Source organism: Marmota monax, unplaced genomic scaffold, assembly GCF_021218885.2.
Source record: "Marmota monax isolate L192 unplaced genomic scaffold, Marmota_monax_Labrador192_F-V1.1 WCK01_AAM20220418_F8-fsc00086, whole genome shotgun sequence".
Classification (NCBI taxonomy): domain Eukaryota; kingdom Metazoa; phylum Chordata; class Mammalia; order Rodentia; family Sciuridae; genus Marmota; species Marmota monax.
Window position 1 is genome coordinate 4,314,195 of NW_026693086.1, and position 25,574 is coordinate 4,339,768.

Below are 25,574 nucleotides of genomic sequence, written 5' to 3' on the forward strand. Positions count from 1 at the left end.
AACCCCAGAACCATGTCCCCAGCTATGGTGGGGCACATCCCAGTGACCACAGCTTCCCCGGGGACACGTCCTGCAGCCTAGCCGGTACACCCCACCCTGTGACGTGATGAGCATCATTCTATTGGTGTATGTTATTGACTCTTTTCATTTTGATCAGTTCGCAGTCTTCCCTCTGGAAGGAGCCTCCAGGGAGCAGAGATTTTCGTTTGCTTCACTGTTGAATTCCAGGGCCCACCTGGGGCCCAACACATAGTAAGTGCTCAATAAACACGTCTTGAACCGATGAGCGGATCTCACCACGGACAAACCCACAGATCTCAGACTCAGTGTATCCAAAATAGCCCTTTGTCCTCCTCTGGGGACATCCTCCTTTTGGTTCCTGGTCTTGATTGCTAAACCTACCCAGCAGGCATCACCAGGCCCGTGCCTTCCTTCCTCATCTGCAGATTCTGGCACCGACTGTCTGTCCCTGTGACCCTTCGCCCTGGCTCCTCCATGCACCACATGCACCACACCGTCTCCTGCTTGCAGCCCCTGGGCTGATCCTAACACTGCACCAGGACCAGGTGGTGACAGAGTCTCCCTCCTGCTCCTAAGGGGACACAGGTCCCGGAGGTCCTGAAGGTGATGTGAGGTGGCCTTGGGCATCAGTTCGGGAAACTTGTTCCTTTTTCAGCCTCTCTCTCCCTCGGGCCTTCCGCAGGCTGCCAGCAAGTCGCCAGAATTGAAATGACTCGGTTTTGGTTTCACTGTGGGCTCTGCAGTTCCGTCTGTTTATGGTCAAGGAGGCTGGCGCTCCATTTGTGAAGGGACAAGGTCTCCTCTGAAAAGAAAGCGAAATAGGTCAACCAACACGAAGGGCTCAGGAATCAGGGTGGAGGGGAAATGCAAGTATGGCCCAAGTGACCTGTCGTGCAGCGGGATGGGCCCGGGAAGTGTCCAGAGCTCCTGGCAACCAGGTCCCGGTGCCCGGCTGCCCCTCAGTGTGACACCTGTGACACCTGCAGCCACGCTGGGACACGGCCCTGGCCCCATTCCCAGGGCACCTCGTGCAGTTTCGACCCCAGGCCTGTCTCTTCACTCTGGCCTGTCCCTCACGCTCCTCCCGGACCACTCTGTGCCCCTGTCGCCCAGCACGGTCCTCCCTGGGGAAGGACCCTCGCCACTCCCAGCCCCGCACGTGGCTTCCGCGGACCTGATGTCACTCTGCGCTCCCACAGCGCGCGACTCAGGCGCGGCCAGTCAGAGTGCTCCTTCCCCAATCCGTGTAGGGATTGGCTCCCAGGCGCTCATGTGATTAAATCTGACCAATGAGAGCCGTTCCCTGATCCATCCCGGGAACTATCACTTTCTTTCGCGATTCGTAGCTGATAGCTGATAAGGCTCCACCTCTGGGAGTCCCCACCCCACCGCACACACTTTTTTACTACCACTGAGGCTCCCTTATCCTACTTGGGGTTGAGAAGCAAGCAGATTCCAGAGGCGGAGGCTTCCAACCTGCAGAAAAAAATTTGAGCACCTTGATCCATCCATGCCTGAAACTACACTCTAATTTTTTTTTTTAATCACTTGCAACTACAAGGCTCCTGGTCAAAGAATGAGTTTAAGCTTTATTGACATAAAATTCATATAGCATATAAGTCACCCTTTCAACCATTTAAAAATGCATGATCCATAACACACTGGGTTCTAGTAGAGTCACAGTGTTGTACCCATGTCACCACTGTGTGATTCCAGAATCTCACAACACAACCACCATCTCCAGAAACAAAAATAAAAACCATGATCCTTCTCACCCACTCCCAACTGCCCTCCCCCAGTGCATGTCACCACCTGAAATATCTCAGGCATTTCTCTGAGCACCCCCTCAATACAGGGCCGGGTTGTTCTCCCCTCTGTGCACACTCCCCGTGATTTTTAAATCTTATTTATTTTTAATCATGAAACATTTCAAACAGACAGAAAGTCAATCCCTGTGTGTATCTCCTACTACATTTTTGATGTCGGGAACTGGGACTTGATTTCTTCTTGTGTCCCCATTTCCCAGCACAGGGTCTGCACCAGACAAGGTGTTCAGTCAAGCAAAACAAGAAGCCAACCCGGGCCCACCTTCACCGTCTCAGCCCTGGGCTGAACCAGAGCTTAAAGATTCTGCCAATGTTTGTTGATTGGCTGGTTGACCTCCTTAGTAAACGTCAGGCCCCTCCTCCTGCCTGTGTGTGCAGGGCTGTGGTGGGGCTGGGCAGGAGGGACTTTATCTGAGCCGATCACTTCCCACACTCTGACATTTAATTAAACCCAGAACTAAACTGACAGTTGTTTACCATAGCTGGGTACCCCCCAGAATTCCCCCACTTCAGAGGCTTACAGGTAGAATAGTGGGGAGGCTGAGCAGATCAGGGACGCAGGGCCCGTGGCTTCTCTGTCTCTGTGTTGTCCCATCTGTGCAGCACAGCTGATGACGCTGAATACCCTGTGGGGTCACGGGGGATTGGCTGAGTGAACCCCTGCTGTCCTTGAGGAAGTCTGCTGCCCAGGGTGCTTAGCTGCGTTCTCCCAGCGCTGCACGAGGCCACCCAGCACTGCACGAGGCCACCCAGCCACGGCCCCCGGGGCTTACCCACCGCCTCGCTCCACTGCATCTCAGGTTAGGCGCTGCCTCCTCCAGGAAGTCCTCCGGCTCCGCATACCTTGGGTAGGTACTGCTCTTTGGGCTTCTTGGTGCCCATGTGTCCCATCCGCACCAGCAGGGACAGTCTCAGATACCCCCAGGTGCCCTGAGCCCGGCACAGGGCAGATGCCCTGAGTGCAGGCTCTCGTGGTGCACACCTGTAATCCCGGGGACTCGGGAGGCTGAGGCTGGAGGATCGCAAGTTTGAGGCCAGCCTTGGCAACTTAGTGAGACCCTGTCTCAAAATGGAAGATAAAAAGGGTGGAGTCCAGAGGCAGGGCCCCCTGGCTTCGATCCCCAGTGCCCCCCCCCCCAGAAAAAGAGAAAGAATATACCAGAACATGCATCGAAGGATAACAAGAGCTTTTGACTTGTCCCTGATGCTTCTGAGACCGTCCTGACCCAGGCACCCAAGCTCTGGCTCCGTCCTCCCTGTGTCCCGGGGAGGACAGGTGTGCAGAGCCCCGGAGCAGGTGGGGAGCAGCAGAGGCTGCGACTGGGGCTCTGGTTTGTCCCTTGCTGGTTGACCCTGGGTTTGGGCTGCGGGGGCACCGTGACTACGCTGTGGGGGCCACATGAATGGCTGCTTGGGTCTGCCCAGGGCCAGCTGTCCTGCCACCAGGTTTTGTGTGAACGCCTCCCTCCTCCTGGGCTGCTCTTCCCCTCCTGGCTGACCGCAGCTCCCTTTTGTGGCCCGAGGTCTGTGCTCCCCACCTCCCCTGCCCCCCAGGCCCTGAGCTCCAGCTGTCAGTAAGTGCTTGTTGACTGACTGACTGACTGTGCTTGGTAAATATTTTTGTGAGACTTTGACCTTTTCCCATGTGAATGTGGGGAAACCACGGCAGCTTGAACTTTCAGTAAAGCAGAGGCCCTTTGAGGAAGGGAGGCTGCACCGAAACCCAGCCGGCTGCCTGGAAGCCGAGTCATCGCGGCCCATCCGCCCTGGGCTGCAGCCTCTTGGAAGAGCCGCTGTCCCTGGGCCAGCCCTGCCGGGAGGAGGTCGGTGACTGAGGAAAGAGCTTGTTGGTGGGGGGCGGGGGGGGGGCGCTGGGGGATGGGAGGCAGAAGGGCTTGCAGGGTGGGTGGGTAGCGCATCTGCAAATGCACGTGGACTTTGTCCTTTGGAGCGTGATCTGGTCTCAGGGACTGAAAGAGCCTGGGGTGCCAGGAACGTGGCATGCTTGGACCTAATGCCAGTCTCTGTCCCCTGCACCCTGCCTGCTCCTGGCTCAGGTGGGACCATGTGGCTCTAAGGAGAAGAGCCTCGGATTCCCGCGAGTGTGTGGAAGCGGGAGCAGGTGGCGGTCCCTTCACTTGGCCGCCGGGTGCAGGAGCAGATGGAGCCCGTGTCAGGGGTGCTCAGGGGACCCCGGGTGGGAGCGTGCGGGGTCCTCCGCAGCCTGTCGCAGGACGCACTGGTACCCGGGAAGCTGCGTCCGCGCTCTTGGGTCGCAGGTGCACACGGGTGTGAGTAGGGCTGGGGTTTCACGTGCCCATTTGCACACACAGGCCCGTGAATGAGCTCCTGAGCACCCGAGGGGGCTGGTGTGGGGTTTGTGAGAAGGATCGCGGGGCTGATTGACCCCAAGCCCCAGAGGTCCAAATCGCCATTTGGGGTCTTCTTTTCTGTGCGACCAGGGACACTTCCTTCATTTCCTTGGGCTTCGGTTTCCTCATCTGTGATCCGGGCCAGCGATGACTCCCGCCCCCTAGAGTTGTTTGGGGGAATGAATAAGATACTGCCATCTGGCATACAGTAGGCGCTCAATGTGTGCTCACTGTTGCTGTTTTCATTCGTGTGTTGAACTCACCTGTATCTGCACATATGTGTCCCCCAGGAGGACTGTCTTAGAGCGGTTGGGACGTTTCATGGGGGCCAAGGGGAGCGTGGATGGCAGGGGGTCGGCAGTCCCCGTCTGAGGTGGCTGGAGGTGGCTGGGCTGTGGACGGTCCTCGTGGAACAGTCTCTGCTCTGAGGATCAGGCCCTTCCCGCTGTCCTCCTTCTGCGGAGGCAGAGAGACCTGGTCTTTCCTTGGTCACCTACCCGCCCTGCAACTGGACGGGCCAGCCTCTGCCAGGCCAGCTCACGGGGCTTTGAAGAGACAGAATGAGAAGAGGGTGAAGAGCTGCCACCCAGGTAGAGGGTGGTCCCCGCTGTGCCCGTGTGAGTCCAGCTGGGGGTGAGGCTGGTTGCCTGCCAGATTCTCCCACAAGGGCCTATAAACCAGGCAGAGCATCTGCATGCAGTTGGCGCTCAATGTGTGCTCACTGTCCAGAAAGGAGATGCGGTTCCCGGAGAGCCCTGGAGCACAGCTGGGGCTGGGCACTGGAACAGCCTGTCCTCCGTGGCCAGCCTGGCTCAGGGCTGGCAGGAGCCAGTGTGTGTCCTGGGGTGACGGGCAGCGGCAGAGCCGGGCTGGCCAGAGGAGGGCGGGGAGAGCCAGCGAGCACCCAGCAGGTGCAGGGCCTGCGCAGGGGCCGGGATCCAGAAGGAAGCCCGTGCCCTCCCACAGGGCCCAGGCGAGTGCAGGGGGCAGCCAGCCAGGAGACTGGGGGACATTCCTGGGGACACACAGGGGGAGGGAGGTGTGACCAGGGAGGGAGGGAGAAGTAAGAGAGTGCGCTTCACCAACATCTGGAGGGACAGGAGCGCTGTCCTGGGAGGGAGCAGCTGTGCACAGGCCCTGAGAGCAGCTGCAGCCACCAGGTGACCAGAGCCCCCGGAGCAGGAGGGGAGGGGGCGACTTTGGGGCGGGAGGACCTGTGGGGGTGGGGGGAGGTTGTCTTAGTCTCTGGGTGGACACTGGGAGGCCTGGGGGTTCAGAACCTGGGCGGGACACGCTCACCCCACTTCGGGTCTAACGTGGTCACTCTGACCCCGTGGGGAGGCCCAGGGGCTGCAGCGAGGGAAGCCGTGGCCGAAACCGCCTGCCCAGGATGCTGGTGGCCCAGAGCCGGGAGGTGGCCTCCGTGTGGATTCTGGGTTTGGAGGTAGAGGCAGCAAGAGTCCCTGAGGCGGATCCGGCTGGTGGGAGACAGGGGGGCAGGCGGGGGTCTGTGCCATCGCCATCCTGGCCCCTGGCCCCTCCCCTCCTCAGTGACTGACCCCGAGGCACAGGACCCCAGCAGCCACCTGTGTTGAGCCCTGGCCGGGGACGCGAGACCTCCTTGCGTCTGCAGGCTCACCCCGGGGGGCCTCCTCACCCCCATGTGTCAAGTGGGGTGCAGAGGCTCAAAAATAGGAAGGGCCTCACCTGTCCCCAGGGGGTGGGGACAGCACTTCAGATGTCCCCTCTGCGGTCCACAGCCTGGCACGGTTTTGTCTCCCAAGGGACATGAGGCAATGTGAGGAGAGGCTCTTGAGGATCGTGCTTGGTGGGAAAAGGCATCTGGGAGTAGATGCCAGGGGACGCTGAAGCCACCTGCCATGCACAGGACGGCTGCCCGCCCCAGAATGACCCAGCCCAGCTGTGCCCAGGTTCCCGTGGACACGCTCCATTCACGGGCTGCCCAGCGCAGGGGGACACTGCACCCCCAGCCCCCAGGCCTCATAGACATCGCCTGGGGGTCCAAGGCCCCTCAGGAAAGCAAGCTTGTGCTGGGGGAGCTGTGGTGACAGGTGACATGCAGCCAGTTTCCTCCTGTGCCAGCTGCCAGTTCCCGGAAACCAAAGGGGGCACGCTCCTTGGCATCTCCTTTTCAATTAGCCCTGGTCCATCTTTGCAGCTGATCCCCAGGCCCTGCAAGTGCCCGGTCCTTTCTGATGGCCTGTGGCTCCGCCTCTCCCTTCCCCGCCTGAGAGCCTTCTGTGGCTCCCAGCAGCCGTGGGACGAGGTTGGTCCGGCTCCTTGCTCTGGACACTGCCTTTCCCTCCTGGCTCTGGCTTCCTCCTGGGTCTCATGCCTCTTTCCCTGCCACCCACAGGGGGCCTCCTCATTCCCCGAAGAGGCGGTTCCCTCCCGCCCCCGCCATTCTGGCTCACCAAAGACCCGACTCTGGGCTTGGTGGAGCGCCTCTGTGGTCGGTTTCCTTCCTCTTTCTCTTGGCTCTAATCTTTATTATTTCCCTTCTCTTTCTTTCTCTGGGTTTATTTTTCTGTCCTTTTCTAACTTAGTGATGTCTGAAACGTGTTTTTTTTGGTTTTTTTGTTTTTTGTTTTTAGCTTTTCTTCTTTCTTAACACCTGGGTTTTAAGGCTACGCATTGCCCTCTAAGTACTGCTATAGCTGCAACCCACATGGCGGAATGTCTGCTTTTTCTACCAGTTTTCTATAAGGGAAAGCAACCTGGTCCAAACTGGCTGAAGCCAAAAGGAAACTCCTTGTCTCATTTGCCTGAGACCAGGGATGTTCCAGATTTCAGATCAGGGTGGAAGGATGGGATTGTGGAATATTTGCAAGTAGGTAATGAGACATAATACAAAGTTAATTTATGTTCTATATTCACCTGCAGGTAATTCTATACAGTATTTTAGGGCCCCTGCACTTTGACTGTGACCCCTCCCCTGAGGTCAGGTAGGAAGTTTTCCTTTGGTGGCCATCATGGGGGTCCCCCCAAAAGTTCCCAAGTCTGGAGCATTTCAGATTTGGGGTTTGGGGATTAAGGATGCTCATTGGTTTCGCCAGCCGGTTTTTCTGCTTTGACCAAATGACCTGACAAGAACGATTTTAGAGGAGGAGAAGTTTATTTGGGGGCTCAACATTTCAGAGGTCTCAGGCCCCAGATGGCCGACTCCGTAGCTCTGGGTCCAAGGTGAGGCAGAGCATCATGGTGGAAGAGCGTGGTGGAGGGAGGTAGCTCAGGACGTGGCCACCAGGAAGCAGAGAGGAGGAGACAGCTCTTCTCACCAAGGACAAAGTGTATACCCCAAGGGCACACCCAGTGACCCACTTCCTCAGCCACACCCTCTCTGCCTGCTGTCAGCACCCAGTTAATACACGATTAGGTGAAGGCTGTCATAACCCCAACCACGTCACCTCTAAACCTTCTCTCCTTGTGTCACACGTCAGCTTTGGGGGGGGCATCTACTATCTAAACTATAACATTCTTCCCCTGGCCCCCCAAAAGCTCATCCCCATCTCATAAAGCAAAGTACATTTAGTCCCTTTCCAAGAGTCCCCAGGGTCCTAACAGTTATAGGATTGCCCAAAAGTCCAAATCCAAAGTCTCCCGAGACTCAAGGCAAACTCTCAAGGGGAGCCCCTACAAAATATCAAAAAGGAAGTTACATATGTCCAATATATAAAAGTACAAAGTAACTATTTCTACTCTACCATGGAGGGGTGGAGACACAGAAAGAAGGGATGGGACCAAAGCAGGACTGAAATCCAGCTGGACAAACAGGTCCTGTAGCTCTACATCCAGCACCTGGGGCACAGGACAGGGTCATGTTCTCTCCCAAGGGTTGGTGTAGCTTTGCCCCTGGATCTTGCTGGCTCTAGTCTCTTTTGGCCTCTCTCAGCCTCTTGTCTCCATGCACGGACCTCTCAGGGGCTGCCCACAGGGACTCCATCCATTCTGCACTTTGCCTGGCCTTCCCCGCCTTCCCTTTGGGATCTTGGTGGAAGCCTCATTGACCTCCTCACTCTGCAGCGTCCTGCACTCTGCAGAACCAACCCCACCTGGTGGACTCCAAACTCTGCCTCCACCTCCAGCAATAGCCACGTCTCGGAGTACCTGGGGTCTGGACCTGGCAAAAGAACTGCCCAAGCCCACTGTGTAAGCTGGGAGCCCTCAGGATCTCTTCTCAAAGGGATTTTAACTTTCATACCCTGGAGTCTGAAACAGGTGTGGTCTGGCCAATACATGAGGTACCCTCAAGCCGTCTTCCCTACTGTTTCTGGGTAAAGCACTCAGCAGCTTCTCTTTCGTGGCTAAAATGTCTTTAACAACCACAATTTTAGCCACAGTTTTACTCCCATGTTTCAAGTCCAAGTGTTTCGAATTTTTCTGCTCTGCTTTCTGCTCCTGATGATCACGATCAACTTGGCTAAAAGCCACCAGCAATACCCATGCCGCCTCCCCAAGACTGCGTTGCCTTGAAATTTCCTCAGCCAGATCAATTAGCCCATCGCCTTTACGTTGAGCCTTGTGCAAAGTCTTAGGACCTGGGCAATATTTAGGCAAGTTCTTAGCCTGAACCTAATGTGGACGGCCTGAGGTCCAGTTTCAACAGTGATCTTTCTCCGCTAAAACCTCGTGAGCACAGTCTTTATTGTCTGCTGTCCTACCAGGTTCTGGTCTTTGACTCTCGGCTGAATTTCCCGCTAAGCTCCACTTACAACACCCGAGAGCCTTTCCAGTTTTCATCTCTAAACTTTTCAAACTTCCTCGGACAAACTCCCAAAAGCTCCCCGAGCTTCCACACCGCAGGGTCAGGTTCAGGTAAAGCAGCAACGTCTCCATACCAATTTCTGTTTTAGTTAGATTTGTGACTGCTGTGACCGAAAAAACTTGAGAAGAACAATTTTAGAGGAGGAGAAGTTTATTGGGGGGGGGGCTCACGGTTTCAGAGGTCTCCGTCCCCAGATGGCTAATCCCACTGCTCTGGGTCCAAGATGTGGCAGAACATCACGGCGTACCCATGTGGTGGAGGGAGGTAGCTCAGGACATGGCCACCTTGGTCCTCTCACCAAGGACAAAACACGGACCCCCAAGATCACCCCAAGTGACCCACCTCCTCCAGCCACACGCTCTCTGCCTGCAGTTACCAACCCAGTTAATCCCTACCAGGGGATTAATGCTGGTTAGGTTAAGACTCTCACAACCCAATCACGTCACCTCTGAACCTTCTCGCATTGTCTCACACATGAGCTTTTGGAGGACACCCCATATCTAAACCAGAACCCCCTGAAATGCTCCTATTAATCACAATACTAGAAGCTCCAGGCTTGGTGGGTCTCCCTGACCACTGCATTTGAGCTCTTGACAAGGAAAAGCAGGTCTGTCTGTCAGCTGAGACGAACTTGGTGAGCAGCAGGGGGCGGGAGAAGATTGGCAGTTCTTTTTCCCAACCCAAAGACCCTGATCAGTCCCCCAGTCCTCACTCCCTCCCCCAACCCCAGAGACTGGCACCTCAAGCTGGCTCAGCCCCAGGACCCCTGGAGGAAGCCTGGCAGACGTGCCAATCGGCACCTTCCCTTGTCCAGGGATTTCCAGGTTGCCCAGGCTGAGCCGGCCGTGACCTCAGCCTGATGGACACGTTGGCTTGTCGCAATCATTCCCTGGGATCTTAACTTTTTTTTTTTTTTTCTGTCAAATTTATGGCCAACAACTTCTGTCGCAGCACATGGCCGTTTGGGCCAAGCTTGTTTGATTTGGTTTTAACATTCACAACTGAAATAATAATGTTGCTAAATGTTCCTGAGGGGCACACGCTTGTAATCCCAGCAGCTCAGGAGGCGGAGGCAGGAGGATTGCAAACTCAAGGCCAGCCTCAACAAAGTAGTGAGACCCTGTCTCTAAGTAAAAAGAAAAAAAGGGCTGGGGATGTGGGTCAGTGGGAAAGCACCCCTGGGTTCAGTCCCCAGCACCAGAAGAAAAACGAAACAAAACAAAAATCCCTGAGTGATAAAATGTGTTATGTTTTATTTTCTGGGATTCGACAGAGATTGTTACTTGTCTGTCCTGCTTGATCTTTCCCCTTAGGAGAAGAAATATATTTATATCTATTCTTGGGTCAGGAATGTATTCAGATCTATGTCTGCATCTGCGTCCATACCTGAATCTGAATCTGTGACTGTTCAACCAAATATAGGTTCAACCGCATATAACAGAAATACAAATTGATGGTAGCTTCAATACAAGCAAGATTTCTTTCATGTAATCAGAAACAGAAGTGGGGACATGACTACCAACTCTACAGAAGCAAAAAGGATCCTCTGATGAACAATCGTATGCCAACAAATTCAATGAACCGGACAAATTTCTAGAAACGGTACGGAATCACTGGAGACTTTAAAAGTCTCACCAAAACCAATTACCAAAATTGACTCATGAAGAAATAGAAAACCCCAATAGACATATCACAAAATAAGAGTTGAATTACCAACCCGAAACCTCCCAGGCAAGAAAAGTCCGTGGATGAATTCTATGGAACGTTTCAAGAAGAATTAACCTCATTCCTTTTTTAATTTCTTCCACAAAACACAAGAGGAGGAAATATTATCTAAGTCATTCTATGATACCAAATCCAGACAAGGACGTCACAGATGAGCATCTCTTGGGAACATAGATGCAAAAAATTCCTCAACAAAATACCAGAAAACAGAGTCCTACAGCCCCTTGAAGAGTTTATATAGCAGGACCAAACCTCAGGAATGCAAGGATAGTTCAATATAAGGTGAAGCCACACGGTACACCATATTCACAGAATAAAGGGACAAACACCACGTGATCATTTATATTGATGCAGAAAAGCATCTGACAAAATTCAATGCCCTTGCAGGACTGAAACCCTCAGCAAAATAGGAATCCAAGGGAATTCCTTCAATTCGACAAGGGTCGGATATGAAACCTCACAGCGGATGAAAAATGGAAGATGTTCCCCTAAGATTGGGAACGAGAATGGTGCCCTCTTGGCCAACGCTCCTCAACACGATACCCGGAGTTCAAACCCCAACAGATCAGCAAGAGGCAGCTATAAAAAGCTTCCAAGTAGAAAGGAAGAAGAAACACGACCTTGATTAACAGACGATGTGATCCTAAATAGAGAAGATCCTCAAGAATCGTCAAAGAAATGACTAGAACCAAAACACGACTTGGGCCAGGTGGAAGGATAGAAATTAACCTGCAGAAACGCACGGGGTCTCAAGGCACCAGCGAGGAGCAGCCCGGCCCCAGGAGGCAAGGAAGAACTTTCCATCACAACAGCATCAAGAGCAATAAAACCCCTGGGGACAGATAGAACTAAGGAGTTGCAAGAAACGTTACTGAAAAAAAATCAAAGAAGAAAGACCCAAGTAAATTTTTGGTGAAGTGGAAGGTGTAACATCATTGAGACGGCGATCTTCAGGTTTACAGCACTCTGTGAATTTAATGCAATCCCTATAAAAATCCCAATGTTCTTTCTTTTAATTAATTAAAATTATTTATTTATTTTTGGTGCTGGGCTGAGCTACATCCCCATCCCTGGCCCTTTGTACTTTTTTTTTGAGACAAGGTCTCCCTTAGTTGCCCACGCTGCCTTCAAACTTGTGATCCTCCTGCCTCAGCCTCCCCAGTGCCTGGGATTATGGGCATGCTTCACCTCGACTGGTGTCTTTTTCTTTTGAATGAAGAAGTTGATCCTAAAGCTCATGTGGAATTGCAAGAGAAGAGCCCAAACAGCTGTTAGAACAACAAGATCAAGACTCACTACAGAGCCGCTGTGCTCAGGGACCTCGGGCTGTTGGCCCAGGGACAACACATTTGACCAAGGACATCGTCGGTCTGTTGACATCCAGGTCAGGAGTCTAGAAATAAACGGCATGGGTCAGGTGATTTCCAATAAGGATGCCAGGACAATTCAATGGGGAAAGAATGGCCTCTTAGTTAATTAATTCATATTTATATTTGGTGATTTATATTTAATCAAGAAATATTCCTTGTTTATTTATTTATTTAATGGTGCTGGGGCAACTGGATAGATCTATATGTGAAACGACAAAGTTTGACCCTTATCTCACACCATACACCAAAATGAATATAAAATGGGTCAGAGACCTAAATAGAAGAAGTAACAGAACAATAAAAATCTCAGGAAAAAAAAAAAAAAACACTGGAAGAAATCTTTATGACCTTCGATTTGGTAACGGATCCTTCTTAGATGTGCTTCAAAAGCACAAAGAAAGAAAGAGAGAAACTGTGCTTTATAACCATTAAAAGCTCTTGCTGGGTGCAGTGTACATGCCTATAATCCCAGAAGCTTGGGAGGCTGAGGAAGGAGGATCACAAGTCCAAGGCCAGCCTCCACCATTTAGCAAGGCCCTAAGCAAATTAGCAAGACCCTGGCTCAAAACATTTAAAAAAAATTTTAAAAGAGGGGCCTGGGGATGAGAAAATTAAAAATTCTTTTACTGCTGGGTGCAATGTTGCACGCCTGTAATCCCAGCAACTTGGGAGTCGGAGGCAGGAGAATGGCAGGTTCAAAGCCAGCCTCAGCAACTTAGTGAGGCCCTAAGCGATTTATTAAGACTGTATCTCAAAATAAAATACAGAAAATGGGCTGGGGATGTGTCTCAGTGGTTAAACAGCTCAGGATTCAACCCCCCCAAAACTCTTTTACATGAAAGCACAGGACTCAGAAAGTAACAAGACGTTGCAGAAAACTGAGAAAGAATATTTGCAGACCATCTATCTGATAAAGGTCAAGTATCCAGAATATGTAAAGAGCTCTTACAACCCAACAATGATAATGCAATTTAAAAAATTGGCAGAGGACGATCAAGCACGTGGGAGTCGGGAACTGGCTGCAAACAGGCCCAAGGGATTGTTGGGTTTTTTTTTTTTGTGTGTGTGTGTGTGTGTGTGATGATGGAAATTTCCCAACATTAGATCATGGTGAGTTGCACAATTCGACACATTTTCTAGAACTAATTGAACTGAATTCAGTGGCTGCATTTGATGTTATATAAATAATACCTCAAAGGAGCTGTGGAAATAAAAATAAAAAAGAGGAAATGGCGGAGGGAGGGGCTGTCGCAATTATTTTTCCCCCAGGAGACCACTTGACTGAAAGGCAGAGAGACCACTTCCTCTCGGTGACCAGCTCTGAGTCCTCCGGGGTTGCGAGGGCCCCAGAGGTCCCACCACACCTCCCTTCCGCGGGCCACACTCCTGAGACATGGGCAGACCCAGAGGCACCGCCCCAGAGGACACTTCACGTCCATTTCTGGGGGTGGGGATGTGGCCCTGGCAGCTGTTAAATTTCCAGTCCCCAAACCATCTTCTTTTCAGGTACTAAGGGACTAAGTGGCCCCTGCTGTGTCCCACACACAGCCTGTGCGTGCCCTGAGCACTCTTGAAAATGCAAATTAGACTAAACCACCCCTTGAAAGCCAGAGATGACTCCCCATTTCCACTGGAACAAAATCTGCTTTCCTCCCAGGTGGCATGCAGTGAGTGTGACCTTCCCCCCCCCCATTGGTCTCTGCTGCCACTCTGTCCCTGTACTCTTGGAGCAAGCCACATGGGTTCTGCCTCAGTACCTTTGCACTGCCTAAAACCTTGCCCACGTCGCTACCCACCCTCCCACTTTTTTTTTTTTATCTTGAAGTGAAGTGAGTTATCTCAAGTGTGGGCTCTGGAGTCCAAATGACTGTATTCAATTTCTAACTCACCAGCTGTGTGACCTTAGACAAATCATTAACCTCTCTGAACCTCTGTTTCCTCATCTGTCGCACAAGGGGAAACGATGGAGGAGGATGGTAGCTGTGCTCTCCAGTGATTTTTAAAGTCTTTAAAAATCTTTAAAGTCCTTCACCCCCTAGTACAAAGCAAGCCCTTCACAAATTAGTCATCTCTTACTCCTCCTTATGATCTTTCAATGGCTACCAATTGCAGGACGCGGTATCAGGAGATTCACTTTGAAGATCAAGAGAACAAGAAAGAGCAAGGTGGTTTCCTTCCCAAGATCTGCTCTTCGGAGCTCGGGAGATATTCCTGTTGTCAGGGCAAAGCCTGTCTTTGGGGCTGTGTACAGGACCCAGAGCCTGCAGAGTGACCACAGGGGAATGTGTCCCAAGTTCCTCAAAACATGGCTAGAAAAAGAAAAAGGCACATACATCAAGAAATAAAGTGCAAGAGGCGTTCTCTTTCCCCCTGGACTGGCCTTGAGGAGCATCTGTAAGTTGCTCCCCAAAACTGAGTCCACGGCGGGATGGGGGGGCTGGACAGGCATCCGCGCGGACCCAGAGCGTCCCCCCCCCTCTGGACACATTCCCTTTGCACACTCGGGGGCAAGCTTAGGGATGGGTTCAAATCCCAGCTCCCGCCCTCAGCTTGTGGGACGGTCTCTCTGAGCCTCTCTCCATCCGCAAAGTGGAGGAGTCCCCCCTGCCCCCAGGGTTGGCAGGATGAGCCGTGCCCGGCGGTCTTGCGGTGGTCATGCTGATGATCGAGTTCCTCTCTTGAGGCTGCTGGGCGTAAGCTGGTTTTGTCCCCTGGTCTCTTAAATGTCAACCAGAGACATTTGAACCTGTCCTGCGCCTCTGGCTTGTTAGGAGACAGAACCTCTCTCTGTCTGGTGAATGTCTTCTCTCTAGTGTCTTTTTGAGTCCCCGTGTCCCCATGGTCCCTGTGGCCAGCCTTTGGGTGTCTCTATTTGAGAGAAGGGCAAAGCAGGCCACGCCACAGGGGCCCCGGGGGTTCTGCCTTCAAGGACATGGGGACTGGGCTCCCCCAGGGGCCTGGTGCAGGAGACAGAGGTGGGGAGAGTCGGGGTCACCGGGGCTGCTCAGACCCAGTGGGCAGGCAGTTGCGTGGCTGATGGGACAGGCCAGTTTGCAGGTGGGACAGGGGGGTCTCCAGGACGCCTGGACAGGCTCTGTCCCCAGGGCTCAGCCTTCTCTGTGTCCCAGAGGTGGGGCCACTGAGCGGTCCCCATACCCCTTCAGCCTGGAGCCTCGGTTTGCACATCTGTGGGAAGTGGCTCCCTGGTGGTCACTGAGAGGCTTGTGGGGATGATGTCACCTGTCCCCCGGAGGCACATGTCGTCCTGGCGGCCCCCACGGCTTGCTGGGTGACCTTTGGCGAGCACAGGGCGCCGCCTGGCCGGTCCCCACCTTGCTCTGCGGGGAGGGGCGGGCGGGGGCGGGGCGGCCTCGCCACATCCTCCTCCGCCCGCCGCGGCGACAGGGATGGCAGCCGCCCGCCGCCGCCTCGCGCAGACCCACGGGCGTCGCTCCGCCGGGTGGCCGTGGGCCCCGCGCCCGGGCACCCGCCTGCTTCTCCCGGGCTGCGCCTGAGGCTGTCCGCGGGCCTCGTCCACCCCGGACGGCCAGCGGGTCCCTGCCCCGCGCTCCTGTCGCCTGCTCCCGGCCCTGCCTGCGCCCCACCCGCCCAGAGTCCCGCCGTCCCTCGGCCTGGGTGACCCGTGCGGTGGCCGACGCGGGGCCGGCTGTGGATCGCCACCCAGCTGGACCCTGCCGCCTCTCTCACCTCCTCTCCCGTCCTCCGCGAGGCCACCCGCCTCCACCCCGGAGGCCGCCCGATCGCGGGACCACGGAATGGGTTTCTGAGGAAGACACTGCAGGAGCAGGTAACTAGGTCCTGTCGCTGTCCCCGGGCAGGACAACTTCTCCCCCAGGAGGACCTGCCTCAGTGCCCAACAGGAGGGCTCGGAGCCTGTGGGCAGGTGACACCTGGGGACACTGAGTCTCAGAAGCTTCATGCCAGTGGGCAGAGTGGGGCTGGAGTCCCCGCTTGGCCGGCTCTGAATGACTGGAGGTCTTTGATGTGGCTCTGCAGGAAGCTCAGGGCCCCGAGGCAGGGGCATGGCTGAGATGACCCATCCACAGAAACCAGCCTCCAAGAATCAGGGGCTCCATCGCCTGGGTCCTGGGCAAGTGGGCCAGGCTGCAGTGGGCACAGGGGCGGAGACTGCAGCCTCCCGGGCCGTTTTGGCGGGCAGAGATGTCAGCTAGGCCAGGGCGTCTGTGTTTTGTCACCTGTATTTTGTCTCATCCTTCAAAACCCGGCTGGGCGCCCATTTCACAGGAAATGAAGCCTGGAGACGGAGGACGATTTTCCTTTGGCGCCTCAACTAGGATACGGCAGGGTGGGCAGTCAAACCAGGCGACCCTGCAGCTGTCTCCTGGTCTTTATCATGAACCCCGGGGGTGGGTCAGATGATAAGAGGCCACTCCTCTTGTGTGTGGAGGAGGGGGAGTGAGGAGCTTAGTGACCCGGTGGAGAGCCACAGGGGAGCCAACGTGTGGGGAAAGGACTCAGGACACTCTGGAGGGGTGGCAGTTTCTGCCCAGCAGGAGCCCAGTTCGCAGTGCAGGGGCCGTAAGGAGCCCGAGGCTGCTCCTGGGACAGCTGTGGCTCCCCTGGGGGGTTCAGAGCACGTGGTGACTGGGGAAAACCTGGCCGGAGAGTCTGGCCATGTGCCTTCCCAGGCTGGTGAGCTCAGGCAAATCTCTGCTTGGTCTCGCCTCATGTCCTCGTTTGTCACATGTGTAACACGGGGACAAGGGGGGGCTGTCTGTCAGGACTCAAGGTCATAGCAAGGTGACAATGCAGTCCCAAGTATCCTTTTAGACAGGGAGTTTGTATCATGAGGAACCTTGAGCCATGGGGGGAGAAGCCGGACCCCAAGAGTGGCAGAGGGTGTGGGGACGTTCCCAGGACACAGCAGCCCTGCCTGCCTGGCCCTCCCGGCCGCAGGGCTCACATATCCCAGGACTTGAGGACCTCCCACGACCCTCAGAGAACCCAGCCCATTTCACAGATGGCAAGACTGAGGCTCTGCGGGGACGTCTTTGCCCGGGTTCACTGTGACCAGGAAATACCCAGCTCAGAGTACACAACGGCAAGGTCACCACCTGTGGGACAAGGTGACAGGCAAAGAAGATTCACGTCACAGGGCACCTTCTGAGAAGGGCCACCCCATCAGGACCGTTGGGCATCCATTCCAGGGGAGTGGGCCGTGGCCAGGTGGGGACCCTGGTCGTGGGGTCCCGCCACTGTAGGTCCTGCGGGAGCCTGGCCTGCCCCGCCCTGGGGGTGTCTGGGTCTTTGTCGGCCCCACAGAGGAGGCTCAGGAGAGCAAGACCCAGGCTGAGCCCGAGCCCACGGCTCCCACCTCCCCAGCAAGGTCGACCGGAGTCCCCAGGAGGAGAGAGGGAGGGCAGGCCACAGCCTTGAGGGTGACCAGGGGAGGGGACGGTGGCAGGAGAGGAGAGCAGCCTCGGGAGGCTGAGCGGGGTCCCCTGTGGTCACTGGGGGCGCTGAGCTGACTCACGGGTACGCAGCTGACCGTGATTTTGGAATCAGACGGAACCGGGTTCAAATCCCAGCTCTCCCACTTAGTGCTCGTGTGACCTGAGTGAGTGTTCCTGTGACCTCTCTGAACCCCGGTTGCTTGTCTGTGACAGGAGGAAATGTCTGTAAGAACAAGAATCGGAGCTCTATAAGAACAGGACCTGGAGCACCCAGCTCAGGTTGGTCGTGAGAATTTGTTCAGAGGGTTTTTATTGAGCACATACTATGGGGTCAGACACCTCCCAGGTCCTGGGCTTGGTTACTCACACAGCCAAAGGCAGCGGAGCACACAGGCTCTGATGAGGAGCATGTGCTCAGGACCAGTAGGTTTTACTCTTTTTTGTTGGGGGGCAGAGGGGTCCTGGGGATTGAACCCAGAGGTGCTTTACCACTGAGCCACATCCCCAGCCCTTTTTTAATTTTTTTTTTTTTTTTGAGGCAGGTCTCACAACATTGTGTAGGGTCAGACTTAGTTGCTGAGGCTGGCCTCAAACTTGCGATCCTCCTGCCTTGGCCTCCTGAGTCACACTGGGTGGTTTTACTTTAAATACTATTGATAATAATATCTGTTACCTGGCATAGAGTCTGACATGCTCTGAGTTCAACCAGTGACAGCTCTTTTGGTGATTGTGCCCCCACTGCACAGATGGGGGAGCGGAGGCCCAGAGAGGGAGGAGGGGTTTCGGGCCACCCAGGGAGCCATCTTGAGCGTGGGGGGGGGACTCACACCTTCCTGAGGAAGAGGGTCCTTCTGCTCCACGCCCCCTTCCTCACGGGCTCTCCAGGGCCCCAGAAACCCGAGGGGGAGGGGAAGGAGTGGGAGGAGCACCCTCCCCCACGGCTCCTAGGTGCCACCACCCCCACTCCCTGCCCTGGCCCTCTGCCAAAGGGACTTTTCACGACAGCTCCGAGGAGAGTGCTGAGTCAACTTGGAACTTCTGAGACAACCTGAGAATATTCCCCAGGTCGCAGCAGGGGCCCTCAATGGGGACCAGGCTGCTGGTCCCTGCAGCCCTCAAGAAGGGTCCAGCCACCCCTGTGGTCCCCAGGGAGGCAGATGCACCAGCCCTTCCTTGCTGTGTGACCACAGCAGAGGCTCTGGGCCTCTCTGGGCTTCAGTTTCCAAGCGGCTGCCGGCTCTCTCCAGGGTGAATTAGTGACACCCTGCCCAGGAGCACCTGGTCCTGCCCTGGTTGGCCAGGGATGGAGGGGAGGTTGCTCGCCGGGCCCCGCCTTCCCGCCTCCAGCCCCAGCAGCTGCGGTTGAGAGCATCCTGCAGCTGCCTCACGCCTCCCCGGGGCTGCAGGGCTGCAGGAGCTGGGAGAGGGCGCAGCCTGGGCGCGGAGGCTTCTGGGACGCAGGACTCAGGCAGGGGAGGGTGCGCCCCGGGGTGCGCGCGAGCTCCGGGGCCAGGGGAGCGCAGCAGGTGCTCACGGGGGAGGCCGGGAGGCTGCCGGGGGAGGCCCTTCCCCATGCACCGAGCGCTCAGGGCGAGACCCTTGCACACCAGTCCCCAGAGGGCATGACCCAGCCGGCCAACGCCACGGGCACCCCCCAGGCTCCCCGCTCCATTAGACATTTGGGAGGCCGAGGCCCAGGAGAGCCTGAGAGGAGGACGAGGCCCATCCTGGGTTCGCAGCAGAGGCCCCTTTCTGGCCCAGGGCCGCGCGAGAACCTGCTCAGGTGAGCACGGCCGTCCGCCGCCCTCCTCCGGAGGCTCCTTGTCACTAATCTGATGACAGCCGTCACCAGCACTCAGACTCCGGGAGCTGAGGGAGGAGAGAGAGGGTGACTCTGGGGACAGGGACGAAGCTGATGTGGAAACTGCGACCTCTCAGGCTACTCCTTCTTACCTGCACCTACCCACCTCGCTTTCTTGAATCCGTTCTCCATCTTTCGTCTCTGCTGGTGGAGCCTGGGCTCCATTCCAGACCCCGCGCCATGCACGAGGAATGCTGCGGGAACAGAGAGGTCAACCGCCCAACCTCTGGGCGCTTGGGCTTCAGCCCAGAGACGTCCACTAAATGAAGGAGATCCACAGGGATGTGTGGGCTGGGGACTGCAGAGAAGATCCATTTCCAACAGAGTGAATGGCCTCTTGGAAGAGGCGTCACTGAAGTTGAAATCTGAGGATGGAAATGCAAAGAAGCTGGGGGCAAAGCGTCCTCAGCAGAGGGAGTGGTGTGTGCAAAGGTCCTGAGGTGAGGGAAAGGTGGAGCATTGGCGATTTTATGCTCCTCAAGTACATAAGATCCACAGGGCACTGAATTTAAGGCGGGGATGCTGAGAGGGAAACACCCCAGCTCTGGGCTTTGGCGGAGGGGTGCACTCCAGAGGAAGGGGCGACTCTCACTCCGTGGGGGGGCAGAGACCAACGGAGGAGGCGACATTTGGACTGAATTTGGAGGACTGCATGGGAGGCTGCCAGGCCCAGCAGAGCAGAGGGTTCTGTGGCCGAGAGGGCACATGCCAGGTGTCAGCACCAGGTGAGCCGCGTGCTGACCAAGCTGTTGGCACCTGGTGCGCAGCGGGTAGAGGGGACAGAAAGGTGGAGCCAGGCCCAGAACTGAGCAGCCCCAGGGCAGGTCAGAAGAGGCCCTGGAAGACCCAGCGGGATCTCGCAGCCTTGGTTCTGTGTTCCCTCTTGGGAAGTCCCGAAGTGACACTTCTGCTTCCAGCCACTGTCGGCTCTGGCTTATGGCCCCTCTGGGGAGTCCCTCCCCGCGCCTCTTGGTTTCTTCTTGGTTCCTTTGGGAAACGGGCCATTTTACTTTTAACCCCCACCCCTTTCACTTTCCACCCTGCGGCCCCCACCTGGGCCACACGGATTGACTGACCCAGGAAGTGGCCGTCCCGCGGCCCGGGGAGAGCGGGAGACGCGGGAAGCGGTTCCTTCCAGGTTGGGAAGCGCACGGAGGAGCCCTGGGGAGCGCAGAGGGCCACCTGCCGGCGCAGGCGCAGAGGGCTCCAGGGCTCGATCCGCAGCCCTGGCACAGGGAGCGGATCGTGGAGGACACTGAGCGACAATGTACTCACTCCAGATGGTTTTCAGCACTTGAAATAGATGTCTGTGAATCGGAAAAGATTCCTAAATGTGCATATATGTGATACCATGTAGATACTTCTCTTGTTCCAATTTTGGTTTCTTTTACATTTTCTTATTGGAAAAAAAATTGTCTCTTTTTTTAAAAAATTTCTTAGTTGTCAGTGGCCATTTTTTATTTTCATTTATTTATTTTTTTTTTGTGGTGCTGAGGATCGAACCCAGTGCCTCACACCTGCTCGGCGAGCGCTCTACCACTGAGCCACAACCCCAGCCCCGGAAATCTGGATGAACAAAAATTCTTCCTTTTAGCTAAACTTATCAGTCTTTTCCTTTATGCCCAGAGCTTTCTGCACTGGGTTCATTAAAACATGATGTTTCCTTCTAGATGATTTTGTTGTGTTTTAGTTTCACATTTGGGTCTACAATGTTTCTGGAATTTGTTTTTACTATGGTGTGTGAGGTGGGGAGTCCAGGTTTCTTTTTCCATATGAATATTCAGATAATATGTCATGGTGTTTTAATGTTCTTTCCCTACTGCTTTCATTTTTTTTTTTTTTTTTTTTGCCACTAGAGATTGAACTCAGGGGCCCTTATCCACTGAGCCACATCCCCAGCCTATTTTATTTTTTATTTTGAGACAGAGTCTTGCTATGTTGCTTATGATATTGCTAAGTTGCTGAGGCTGGCTTTGAACTTATGATCCTCCCACCTCAGCCTCCCAAACTGCTGGGATTACCGCGAGCACCACCGTGCCCAGCTTCCCCACAGCTTTTTAACGGTGCCTTTTCTGAGAATCAAGTGGTCCTATATGAATCTGTTTTTAGAGCTTTTTGTGTCCAGGGGCCGACAATGACATATTAATCACTGATTTCTAAGTCTCGACATGCTTCTTTTAAAATTGTCCAAGCTATTTTCAACTTTCTGTATTTCCATATAAATTTTATAATACTTTTGTGAATTTTCACCAAAGAAAATCCCACGGGAGACTTTTTTTTGGAGCCTTGAGATTTTTATTGAAACTTTAGTTCAACTCTGGAAGAACAGACATCTTCCGTCTTTAAATCTTCCAATCCATGAACATAGTATGCACCTCTGCTTCTTTCTATCTCCTTCAATTTATCTGAGTAACATTTTGTAGGTTTCTGTGTAGAAGTCTTGCCTATCTTTAACGATAGTCATTCCTGGGTATTTAGTTTTTAATGTTAATGTCACTTGCATATCTTTAAAATTTCATCTGTTCTTGGTGTACAAAATATAATGATTTATTTTCATATTTTATAACTAATAAATGCACGTTTCAAGCTGGGATTCCAGATGAATGAGGGGATACTTAAAAAGCAACCCAAACATGGCTTACTTCAGCTGGCCACCTGGTGAAGGGGCTTTGTTATTGTCGTTGGGTTGTTGTTGGGTTGTTTTGCTTTGTCTTTGTTTTGATTTTTTTGTGTGTGGGGGGGGCGGGTGGATAGGTTCTCACTCTATTGCCCAATCTGGCCTCAAACTCCTAATATCAAGTGGTCCTCCTGTCTCAGCCTCCTGAGCAGCTAGTGGATGTCATGGCGACCGGCCATGATGGAGGGCTCTTGCCTTTACTTTTGTAAGTTTTCCCTCATCTTCCTCTGCTAATCCTGTGAGAGAAGTTACTATGGTCCAAAGAGGAGTGTCCCAGACTTGGATTTCATTCATAAGGAAGATTTTTTTTTTTTTGCCCTCAGCTATTTTCAGGTGTGCAGCCCAGGAGTGTTGACTGTATACATATTATCAAACAACAGATCGTATTCATCTTGCATGAGTGAAACTCTACAGCTGTCAAGAAACAAACTCCCCATTCTCCCTCCCTCTCGTTTCTGGCAACTGCCCGTCTACATTCCATTTCTATGAGTTTGATTTCTCAAAGTACATCCATGAGAGTGGAATCCTGCGATCTTTGTCTTGTCATTGGCTTATTTCACCCCACATACTGCCCCCAGTTTTCACCCACAGGTAGCATATTTCCTGCTTTTTAAGAGCTGAATAATATTCCATGGTTGGTATTATGTAGCCCATTTTCTCTACTCATTTATCTTCTCAATGAATTTAGATCGCTTACATGGCTTGGCTATTGTAAATGTTTCTTTGAGATGCCACTTTTTCTTCTTCTGACTATGTACCTGGCATTTCTACCTTTAATTTTCAAAATATTAACAGAAAAGTGCAGAATTGTTGTTCTAATTTCTCTTCATTCTTACCAATGTTTGTCATTTCCCTTTTCTGTCCCTAATAATGGCCATCCTAACAAGTGTGAAGTGATATCTGGTTGTGGTTTTGATCTGCATTTCTCTGATAAGTAGTGAGTTCGAGCATCTTCTCATATGCTTATTACACATTTTTTTATTTCTTTGGAAAAATGTTTATTCAGGTTCTTTGTCAATTTTTATATTATTATTATTATTATTATTATTATTATTATTATTATTTGGTACAGGGGATTGAACCCAGGGACACTTAACCACTGAGCTACATCCCCAGCCCCTTTTTTTATATTTTTATGTAGAGACAGGATCTCAATAAGTTGCTTGGAGCCTTGCTAAGTCACTGAGGCTGGCCTTGAACTTGCGATCCACCTGCCTCAGCCTCTTAGTCACTGGGATTATAGGAATGCACCAATGCACCTTTATATTCATGGAAAAGAAAAAGAAACAGTGGGATTTTGTAGGGATTGCTTTAAACCCCAAATTTGCTTTAGGTAATATTGACCGATTAACAATATTAAGTCTTCAATCCATGAAGATGGGATGTCTTTCTATTAATTTGTGTCTATTTTCTTTTAACAATGTTGTATACCAGTCTTTCTCCTCCTTGATTAAATTTATTCCTAAGCATTTTATTCTTTTTGATTCTATTGTAAATTGGACTGTTTTCTGAATCACCTTTTAGGATTATTCATTGTTTGTGGATAGAAATGCAAGTCACATTTGAGTGCGTGTTCTGTGTTCTTCAACCTTGCTGAATTCATTTCATAGTTCTTAAGTGTTTGTAGAATTTTTAGGGTTCCTGATCTTAGAGGAAAAGATTTCAGTCTCTCAACATTGAGTATGTTAACCATTTCTCATTTGTTGAGTTTTTGAAAAATCATTATTAAATGGCATTGAATCTTGTCAAATGCGTCTTCTGCATCAGTCAAGATGACCGTGTGATTTTTGTCCTTTATTCTGTTAATGCAGTATGTGATATTTATTGATTTTCAAAAATTGAACCATCCTTGAATTCCGGGAATAAATCCTGCTTCATCTTGGTGTCTAGTTCTTTTGATGCACTGTGGAATTTGGTTGGCTAGGTTTTGTTGAGGATTTTGCATAAATATTCAGCAGGGTCATTGGTCTGTAGTTTTCTTGTCTCTTTCTGGCTTTGGTGTTGGAGTCTCATAGAATGAATTTGGAAGTGTTTCCTCCTTTTGATTTTTGGAAAGAGTTTGACAGGAATTGGTGTTAATCCTTCTTTAAATATTTGGTAGAATTTTCTAGTGAAGCCATCAGATCCGATCCTGCATTTTCCCTTATTGAGAAATTTTTTTATTACTGATTAGTTTCTTTACCACTTACAGGTCTATTCAGATATTCTGTTTTTTCATGATTCTGTCTTGGTACGTCATATGTTCTAGGAATTTGTCAGTTCCTTCAAAACAGTTTACCCAATCTGTTGGCACATAATCATTCAGAGTATTCTCCTGTACCCCTTTTATTTCTGTGACACTGGTTGTAACGTCTCCTCTTTCATTTCCAATTTTAGTACTTGAGCCTTCTCTCTTCTTTGCCTAGGAGTGTGTCAATTTTGCTGATCTATAGAAATTCAATAAAATTTTTATATTGATCTCATCTTTAGTTTCCTTGATTATGAATTATTATTCTAATAGTTCATCTGTTGGGTATCTTGGATATTTCTAGGTGCCATTCCAAATACTTATCTTTCCTTTCTCTTTATCAATTTGTTTCTTTTTCTCATCTTGTGTTGATGTGGGCTTCTGATACAAGACATTCTTGATTTTTTCCTACCCTCAGGGAGAAAATATTCAATATTTCTCAATTGAGGATACCGTTAGCTATGCATGTTGTGTATGTGTGTGTGTGTGTGTGTGACTTTTATCAAATTACAGGATCATATTCCTGTTCAGAGGAATTATATTTTCTAGCAAGTTTTAGAAATCACAAAAGGGTTTTGCAATCCATTAAATGTTTTCTGAATGCATTTAATGATCAGAGCAAATATCTTCTTTATTCTGTTAACGTTGTAAAATAGATTACTGATTTTTGAATGTCAAACTGATCTTAAATTCCTGAAATAAACCAGTGTGATACTGATATGGTGTTTTTGTATATATCACTAGATTTGTCAGTATTTTTTTTAGGAGTTTTGCATTTTATTCATGATAAGGATTGACCAATCATTTCACTTTCTTTTAGTGTCAACTTTTGTTACCAAGGTTGTTTTTAATTCCAACGTTTGGTTCATTTACCCTTAAGGAATGTACTACTGTGTTTGGGATGAAGCCTACCATCTTGCTATGTATCTTATTTTATTTTTTATTTGATCGATTCTCTTTTTTCTCCTTTGTCCATTTTTTTTTTGAATAGTTAACTTTAAAATCATTGCTCTATGTTCTTTTTAGTTTTTTATTTCTTTGATAGTTCTTTTTGTGGTTATCTTACAGAGTAGAACATGCATACTTAATTTTTTAAAGGACCTACCTCAAATTAGTACTTTATCTTTTCCATTTTGATATAATTATAGAAGTGTGAAATAGATCTTATTTTAGTTAGGACCCCATTCTTTTAACATTTAATTGGTTTTATTTTTTAAATACATGACAGTGGAATGCATTACAATTCTTATTACACATATAGAGCACAGTTTTTC

General features: G+C 51.7%; 1 protein-coding gene across 10 annotated transcripts in view; it reads left to right on the forward strand.

Annotated features, from left to right (window-relative positions):
- Il21r (interleukin 21 receptor) overlaps window positions 1–25,574 on the forward strand; it is a 55,220-nt gene that overhangs the window by 7,311 nt on the left and 22,335 nt on the right. For 4 of the 10 annotated variants that reach the window (XM_058582638.1, XM_058582636.1, XM_058582639.1 and 1 more), the window contains 2 exons: window positions 158–252; window positions 447–2,695. The gene's annotated coding sequence lies outside the window, so the exon portion shown is untranslated. The other 6 variants (XM_058582637.1, XM_046454557.2, XM_046454552.2 and 3 more) reach the window with 5 other exon arrangements.